Below are 9,623 nucleotides of genomic sequence, written 5' to 3'. Positions count from 1 at the left end.
ATCTGATTAAAGAGATTAGGGAGTGTTTATCATGGCAGCATGTCCTCTACGCAGCACTGACTGACCCCACACGGCTGATTAGGATGTCTGATGACCAGTCAGTCAGAGCATCACCGCCGTGGTCATGGACCATCATCGATTTGAATCATTTTACAAACCACTTGAGGTCACTGTGAGCATTAATCCTCATCACACACACACAGCTGACTGAACTGTCCACCAGCACTATCATATGACAATGTAACACCACACGGGAACACACTCACGCACACACATTTGGCCAATGACGGTAGAAAGAAACGGGGGGGGGGGGGGGGTTGCCATGCGACAAAGGCTCCAGGCCACTTTGGGTACTCGGTGCCAACTGAGCCACCAGAACACACGTCGACACATTATCAGCATTTTCTTTTCTCGCTCCACAGATGGCAGACCGTAGTTTGACTTATTCAAACATTTCCACAGATAAAACCACTCATGAAGCACAAATTAAGTGTAGTTTGAGGTAAATCAACATAAATACTACGACTTGTTTTAGTCTTGTATCACATATGAATTCCCAAAACGTCAGCAGGCACTTGAGCTACTTTACCTTACCACAAATATCGGCCCTCGGGTTATGTGAAGTTGAATGTGAAATGTCATGTGAGGACAGAACAGAGCTAGTTAGCTGCAACAGAGAGCATTGTTGTTTTAATATGGGGGGGTAGGGGGTTTCCATAGCTGTTCAACCCTCTGATAAGCACTGCTAAAGAAGCCCACTGCCCTACTTAACTCCTCTTAATAGGAGTGCTCAGTGACATTTCAGCAGTCATGTGACTTTCACATCTCAGGTCATGTGACGGTTCCTTTTTACATCTGATGATGGTGCATGGATATTTGTTTCTTCATTATAGTTGTGATTTTCATAAACCGACACTCATTAGAAAATGAATCTACATAAACATTTTCCATGACCTTTCACAAGGCTTTACTACTCAGTCAGAAACATCGTGGTTATTATCACTCTCCACTCTGCCCTCAAGAAATATCTGTGCTATTAAAACTCCAGTCTGGAGATCTTTTAAAAGTTCAGGTTAAGTCTCTGTGTTAATTCAGTCTATTTCAGCCATTTGTGTGAGTGCCATCCACTCCACCCTGCTGTAGGAGTAACCTCACAGCGGCACTGGATCTATCAATTTACCTGCGACAAAGATAAAATGGTCGGCCCTCTCACATCTTCTCACTCTCCCTTCGGCTTTTGGGAAGCAAGAAATTGCTTCAAGATTAGGCAAAGAATCTAAGGAGGAAGCAATTTCCCAGCTCTACGGCTCCATGATAAGAAATCGAGAGCAGAGTAATCCCTTCAGTCAAATTTGATTCAATTACATTAAGTTAGAAATGTTGGGAGGAATTCAAAATAGAAGCAGCATCATCAGCGATGATCAGTGGATGGAGAAATACAGTTAGAAGGGAAAGGAAAATGCCTCTTTCATTTGTCATGTCAGGAGTTGAAACATGTAAAATGTACCAAGGAATCATGATTTGCTGACCTTTTTTTTGCTGAAATAAAAACCTCACTTCTGCCTGCATGCATACTCATTTGAAGTCAGCAGAGGTGGAGCTCATGGATGGTTAACTGTGTATTTAAAGGGTGAAGATGATGTTTTGCTGGCTTTTTGTGATTTGCTGCAACTAAACAGGTCTGAAATTACCTTAAAGTGGCTACAATGTACATTTTTATCATAAAAATGTATCAAATGACAATATGAAAACAGTGTGACAACAGCTGTGTTTCCATCAAGGTGTTTTTTTTGTGCATTTTGAATTATCACATTTAAAAAAACTTGATGGAAACAGTAAAATGTCAATTTCACAAAAAAGTTTTGTGCTTGCTCGAGGTGGTTTTTACCTTTTTCTAAAAAGTTACGTGCACTAAATGGGAGATGGAAACACCTTTGCCAAATAAGTTCTGACATAGCAAAGATAACTCACATGACTGATCAGCTGTTTCTGCTGCAAAACTCAATGAAGAAGAAGACGAGGCTGTTTCTGCTGTCACAGGCTTGCCAGATATTCCCATAACACCCTTTGTCTTCATAATCTTCGTTTTCAACATCCTTCTTCTACTCTACTTATTACAGCTATGCATAGCATAGCTTATGCGCTAACTCCTGACAAAACTACACTTTATGTAGCCTAGTTTACTCGCTTCAAACCAGGTAATTTTGTATGACAATAGATGGAAACACTAACGTGAACTTCAACACCTCAACCTGCAGCCTCCCTTCAGCTTTAAAGTTTCAGCTCACTGTTAGCTGTACAACTCAAAATTTTACTGTTGTGGTTCACTCTCACTGCTCTCATGGCATCATTTTCAGTCCAGACAGGAAGCTGTTTACGGAGAAAAATCTCCAAAAACCTGCTCTACGCTACCTACTCAGCATCAAACAGAGATTTAGCTGGTAATTAGGGAACTGTAAGGTGATAGTGTGTCAATGTTGTGCTTTCAGCTTGTTCAGGTATTCAGGTGATGCAGCTGTAAAGCTTATTCTTCCACTGGAGAGCAGAGGACTGTAATTACACAGGTGCTTCAATGCATTTATGATCCCAAAAATTACCTTCATAGCATCATGTGGGATCAAATGCAAGAATAAAATATAAATCCACTACACATCTGTTTAGGAAATGAGGCCCAAGCATTCCCCATCAGCAGCTGCGTAGTTTGTTTTTAAGTGGCATTACTGAACTTTTCATCAAAATTAAACCATATCCAAAGCATGATAGACATGTAGAAAAGGTTTACTCAAATTTAAGCACACATATGTGACAAGAATGGAGGATAATTAGATATAAGCTTTGTTTATGTGTCAAAAGCCTTATTAAACCTGCAGTTCTATCATTCAGGTCAGTAAACAGTGATTATATAGGAGATGACAGGCTTAATTTTACATATTGGGACCATGTGTGGGATCTTGTTTTAAAGATCAACTCAGAGGATTGTATTGCTAAATGAACTGTACACATGATACACAAACACTAGCACACACTCGTTTGCACCATCCTGTAATCTGCAGCAAAGGCGATGACACAAAAAAAATGTTTGCTGTTTTTCTCTGTTTGCCTGCCAAGAAAGGGATTTCTCTCTGAAGAGACCGGGACAAGACGAAAATAAAGAAGCAGAGCTGTTTGGCTAAAAGCCTGCTGGATTCTTTGATTCTCAAGGACATTTCTACATCCTATACTCCACTGAGTCCACCACCCTTTATCTGAGCCCACCCCAACCAGCCCCATTGTATTGCTCTCAGTTGCAGGGAGCTTCCCGCAATTCCAACTCAGCTGCTTATAAAACAGGAGGCCATGTAAGCCTTTGGAGCCATAGGGATTGGAGATCCCTGGGGTAAAAGCTGGGAACATTCAGAAAAACTCTCATTTTGCGTTTGGACTTCTGAGCCTCATTCTGAAAGTCAAGAGATTTTGAAGTCGCTCTTCACGGAAAATTGGCTTTTAAAATAGTTGAAAGGCCAGAGAACCTTGTGAGCAGTGCAGGTCTTATAAAACAGGGTCATTAAAAGCAAATGATATCCTAAGTGGCACTTAGGAGTGGAAATATTCTGCATGTACAGAGGGTGTCAAAGTGTATTCATTAGATGATCTATGCAGCCGCATCCATTTCGAAGCATGCCGATGATTCAGTCTTCGTCATACTTTACACAATGAGCTCAAACGTTCTTGAAGATATTATCTTAAAAAACAGTTCTGTATTGTTGGCAGATACAGGAAGCTCACAATGAACAGACTATTGAATCTATTCATGTTCTCCGTATGAGAAACCCTTTCAACCATGGCCATCAGATATCAGGCATCAGCGTCTCAACCTCCCCTCTGCACCCAGGGGATGCTTTATAATGCATTGTTTTCTCAAGGAAATAGGACACACAAAGACTGTCATTGGATGGATCATCAGATTGAAACAGCAGTCTTCCTCTTCGTCTTTGTTTCTATTCCCCAATCCTTTTAGTGGCAAACAGTCTCGGAGTACACCCAGACTAAATGTGTTGAGTGAGGCAGAACGGCTGCCTCTCATTCATTTTCTATCAAAAGCTGCAAATCCCTTGTGGAAACAACAGGATCACAACTCCCCCTGTGGCCTCCCAAGCTACCATTTTTGACACAATTTAACCATTTGAAAGTCCTTATTTCCTTAGAGTGGCAAAACCCAGAATGTCAGCTGGGAAAACCTTTGGGGAGTTTGGTCCATGAGTAGCTCCTTAACAAATTTGGGGGATTATGAAAACTGACAAAATGTGGGTGCTCAGCCAAATATGGGGATTATAACAAATATAGCTGGACTCACTGTGGCATATTGGGGAACTTGGAAGGCACTTTTGGGATTAGAACACATAATTTTAAGGGGAATTATACCAAATTTTATTTAATATGAGCATTTATAGAGCCCAGTCAAGTATCTGATGCCTATCTGGATCCAGGTCACAGTGGCAGCCGGCTGAGTCACATGCTCCAGCTCTTTGTGGATGACCCTGAGATGTTCCCTGCCCATACATAATAAATGCATAACCCCTCCGGTCGGCTCTGGGTCCGTCCCAGGGTCTCCTCCCAGTTGGACAGGCCTAGAATAAATCCACAGAAGGAGGTCAAGGAGTCTCGCTGATCAGATGCCTAGACCACCTTCAATGGCTCTTAATGCAAAGAAGCTGTGCTCATTTTTCTGCTGCTGGACATGTTTACAATCTGTTATTTTGTCATCCTGATTGTAATTTTATGTTGGGCTATTCTGTGCAGACGGCATCTGCTGCATATGTATCCATCCTGGAAGACGGATGGTGCCTGACCACGTGTCCTGGAAGATACTGAGCTTAAAGCAACTGATAGGCAGCCTATCCAAAGAATAGTACCTGCTAAGGTTTGCTTGGTTGGCCATATTTAATGTATGTCGCTCATGTGCTGTTTGATGCAGTGGTGGCTAGGCAGGCTATGGCATTCAGTTTCCTTACACGCTTCATCAGACACTTTATCAACAGTGAAAGAAATCACATAAGCTAGCCTATGGAAAAAAATGAAGATTTTTTTTTTTTTTTTTACATGGAAGGAAATGAGGAAATGCACATTTCGCCTGATAAAAATCAAATTGTGCTTAGAGGGAGTTATTTTCACCACACATGATGACGGGGGCGATTTAAATATGTCAGACTTCAACTGATTTTTCCTAATAAAAAAACGCTAATTACCAAATAATCCACATCCTGTTGCTCTTCCTGACATGTCTTCCATTTTTCCCCCGTTGAAAGGATTGTGTTGATGCTGAACAGACTGTAAAGCCCCTTGAGGCATATTTGTGATTTGGGATATTGGGCTTTATAAATAGATGTGACTTGACTTGAGCCATAGTTCATGGGTGAGGGTATGACCCAGAATCTCCAATTAAATTCAACTGAACTGATGACAACAATAGCTTGAAAATCAGTCACAGTGCTCTTAGTTTAAAAGAATAAACCAGTTGCAAATACAACAATGGAGCTGGATTTATAAAAACTATTTGACCAACTTAAGCAAGAGCATCCCACTAACTGCTTACACCTCTCAGCCCACGCTACACTTGAATCATTTTATATTATTAAGATATTGATTGATAGTAGTGCGGCCATCTGTGGCAGCCGTGCTGGTGTTTGTTTCCAGCCTCGTGTGCTCATTCGTCTTAATGCAACTGCAGAAAAACCACATATGACAAACCCAAAGGTGTAAAGCTGTGCATGTAAAACACAAAGCGAACAGGTGATGCTTCATATGCACGGCAGGTAATTCGATCTCTGCGACAAGCTGCGATCAAACCACTGTCTGACCACTTCAGGTCGTGGTGATGATAACTAGCTCCCTTCTTTTGGACTAAAGCCTCTTTACCAACATTTATGACAACATTTCTCTCTCTCTGTGCTTCTCCTGTGTTTCTGATACAGATGGTGTTGTCATGGTTTGCCTCCAGCTTCAAAGTGCTGATAAAACAGAGAAAACAAAACATCTTTTTTTTTTTTTTTAATCTGGGAAGCATTTCCACCCCCGCAAAACATGTAAGACGGGCATAGAGAATACAATAGGGGGTATATGGGCTTCAACAACAACTTCTCCCTGCAGACTGGCCGGTAATATTTTCCAGTGTACTGTTGGAGGAGATGGCAACACTTTATTCATCTTTATTTTCAAACATGTTCTCATTTTTCAGAAGTACAGCCTTAACTAATGCAGGAAAATATGAGGGAGAGTCAAATCAAGGTATGAAAAGATAGAAAAAAACTTGATTACATCTGCAGCCAGAAAACATTGCTTTAATATATAGCTTTTTATGAAGGCATGAATCGAATTTAATCAGAATCCTAGCCATGGAAATAATGTGAAACAACACAGCAAGAAATTGCCAAAGTTGATTGATTTTCCGCTTAAACGACCACACCTGCCAGGGAGGCTGAGGGAAATAAAAGTGAGATGCCTGCCTTTCTGTCACCAACAGGCATCCAACACAAAGACTGTTGTCAAGCACTGACAGCGAAGACTGTTTCCCACTGTTTCTGATTAAGACACCGAGAGCGATAGATAAATCTTCAGAGTGCTGCTCCAGATCCACCGTTTCTCAAAGGCCACCCTCAGCAAAGAAAGACCCCGTCTTTCACACACTTAATGGCCTTACCCTGGAGCCTGCAGAGCTGCACAAGACCACAGATGTCATGACAGGCCACATGCGCTGCAAACAAACCCACTTCTTCCCACACTGACCAGTTAAAGGCAGACAGTCCAAAGCACCAGAGATGAGCCTCCAAAATCATCAAACTTAAGTAATGAGCAGGCGTGTTTAGTGTATAAGAACAAAACCAGAGACACATAGACTAAGTCAGCCCGTGTCCTATGTCATGAATCCCACAAGCTGTGAGAAGGGATAATGAGAAATGAAATAAAGAGGCTGTAGGGAAACCATGCATCATTTACTACCTCCTGTCGACTGCAGGACTCAGCAGCTGGCGAACCAGTTTGTCCATCACAAGTTGTGGAGGAGATTTCTGTTACGATTCAATCCATTGGCTCTAATTATGGACGGTGGGCAAACTCGCCAACGTGCTGATGGCAGAGTGATGGCTGCATCTGTAGACCTGCAGTATACATCTGCTTGATGGGGAAACATCAATGATTCAAGAGGTACTTTCAGAAAGCCTATTTCCAACTGACGAGGAAACTGCTTCTTCCTCATCACAAATAAAAGTTTAAGACTGTAACGTATCACTGGTGGGACGACCGGATGTGGTGATTCTTGCTTCATGCTTACAACTATGACCGCAACTATGTCTATTATTGATCAATCTGCCAATTAATTTCTCAATTAGTTAACTGGTCTGTGACGTGAAGAAGCAGCTATAGCACAACCACATAAAGGCTTTTCTTGGATGTTGCAAAACCCTTCGGCTCGTATTATTACATTTTCTGTCTTGATTAATATCTATGGTAACAGGAAGTGCTAATATCAATCAACAGCCCCAAGAATTTGTATTTATTTCTGTAATATGCCTCTCTGTTGGTTATATCCTGTGCATACAGTGTTTTAGTGAGGGCTTCAGTCCTTAACATGTATTGTTTTGATGTTTCTTTCCCAGCGGCCCTCTGTCATCCCCACTCTCTTCCCCTTTCCTGTCTGTCCAGCTGCACTATAAAATAAAACCCCCCAAAAAACCCAAACAAAAAAACAAAACAAACAATTGCTGCTTCCAGAAGTGTAAAATCATCACTTCCTGCGTGTCAGTCCACTTCTGCTCAACTATAACTTAAGCTTTCATGATTTCGGCATTATTTTCATCGGCAAAGAAAGAATAACAAGCTGATATTTTGAAGGAAAATCATTGAATACTCCGGCAGTTCAACCTGTCCACTAAGGATAACTGTTTTTTCTGCAAACTCAGTGTAAGACACTCCTGTGCAGATCCTGGAGTCCTGACAGCCACTTCGGCGGCATCAGAGACAGTTAATAGTTCAATTACAGCTCGGCAGGTTTGCTCTCAGGGAGAATCGGCTGTTACCAGCTGATTAGCTCTGCTGCTGCTCAATAGTGCTTCTGGATAACACTCACCTACTTGTTAGCCAGCACCACTGCAAAGCTTGTGGGCCGATGATGAAGAGTAAGAGGTACAAAGGTGACCAGTAGAGGAGACTCAATAAAGTTTCTTTTAAGGTATAGATGTTGGAGCACTGCAGTTACAAAAAGGGGAAAGATAACTATCTAAGAATGAATGTTATTTATGATCTAATTTATCACAGTGCTCGTGATGTTGAGATGAAAAGGTGTTTAAGTGAAAATCTATATTTCTGTTCTCAATCCAAACTGATGTTGTTGAATAGGCACATATTTTTAAACTAAGCCCAGTCTGCTCTTCCACTCCTGTGCAGAGTAAAACTTCAAAGACATGCGTCTGTACCAGAGCGCTGCACAGACACACCTAATGATGCATCGCTGTGATTGACAGGATTGCTCAAAAATTAACCAGCTTTCGCCGTCTCTGTGCTAAGGTACACTGCTTTTATGCTGGATTCTGGATTCAGTTGAAGAGGGGGTAATTATCTCCACTGGTGGTATGGATACGCTCCTGCAAAGTGGAGCACGCAGGGAATAGTGGATGTAGGGCATTAATGTATGAGAACAAGCACCAAACTGTGGTGCAACAGAGGTGGATTACAACAAAGAGGATGTTGCAGATTTACACCCCGACATGCTTTAATGTTCAGTGAGTTGACACAGTGTGTGCAGGGTGAAAAAGCCAGTCATACCTCTTTAATGCCGTATTCTGTAAATTATCCTGCATGTTGTGAAGTGAAGTAGCTCTCAGGGGCTCATCCATCTGTGGACCGAGAGCTCAAAGCTCTGCAAAGTTAAAGGAACATGGTTTTAACACCAGGCTGACAGGATATAATGAATCACCACTTGCATGCCAACCAAATCACATTCACTTTTTTTTATATTTATCCCTCGTGTCTGTAAAGTGCTTCTTTGTTAGCTTTTGCATTAACAATCCATATTATTGAAGAAGTACTGAAAGTAAAGAAATATAGCCACATCTTACCTCAAGGTCCATTCAGTACAGCTTTTACAACAGTTAAACAGACCCTGAGCTTCTCAACTGCTGTTTCCAAAGGTCAAGAAGGAACTTTGAGACTCCATATCCACAGAAATTAGCTATAAAAAGTTAGCGGTTTAAGGCTAAAACTATGTATAACGTTTCTACGGTGGTTTTGACAACAAGTTGTGTCTCTGAACATAACTTATTGGCTCAAACTGGAGCACTGAAAACTGACTTTTTCGACATGTCACAGTAGGAAGCACAGGTCGGTAATTTACACTAGTTACGGCTGCATTTCAGTTAGAACCCGACATGTTTGCTGGTGGGACACTTGAACGCAACGCAGCGGTGACGCATTAATTAATTAACGCTATTAGTGACACCTGTGCTTTTCTTGATTCAACAAGTCCAAATATCTGCCATAACCTGACACAGAGATGTTGAAATAGTTTAACTGTGCACATTTCAAACGAGTGGCTACATTTAACATTATGGTTCGCAAATGGCACATTTAGCATTAGCGCTAATCTGCTAATT

This window comes from Chaetodon trifascialis, chromosome 15 (assembly GCF_039877785.1).
Source record: "Chaetodon trifascialis isolate fChaTrf1 chromosome 15, fChaTrf1.hap1, whole genome shotgun sequence".
NCBI lineage: Eukaryota > Metazoa > Chordata > Actinopteri > Chaetodontiformes > Chaetodontidae > Chaetodon > Chaetodon trifascialis.
Note: the sequence above shows the minus strand (reverse complement) of the source record.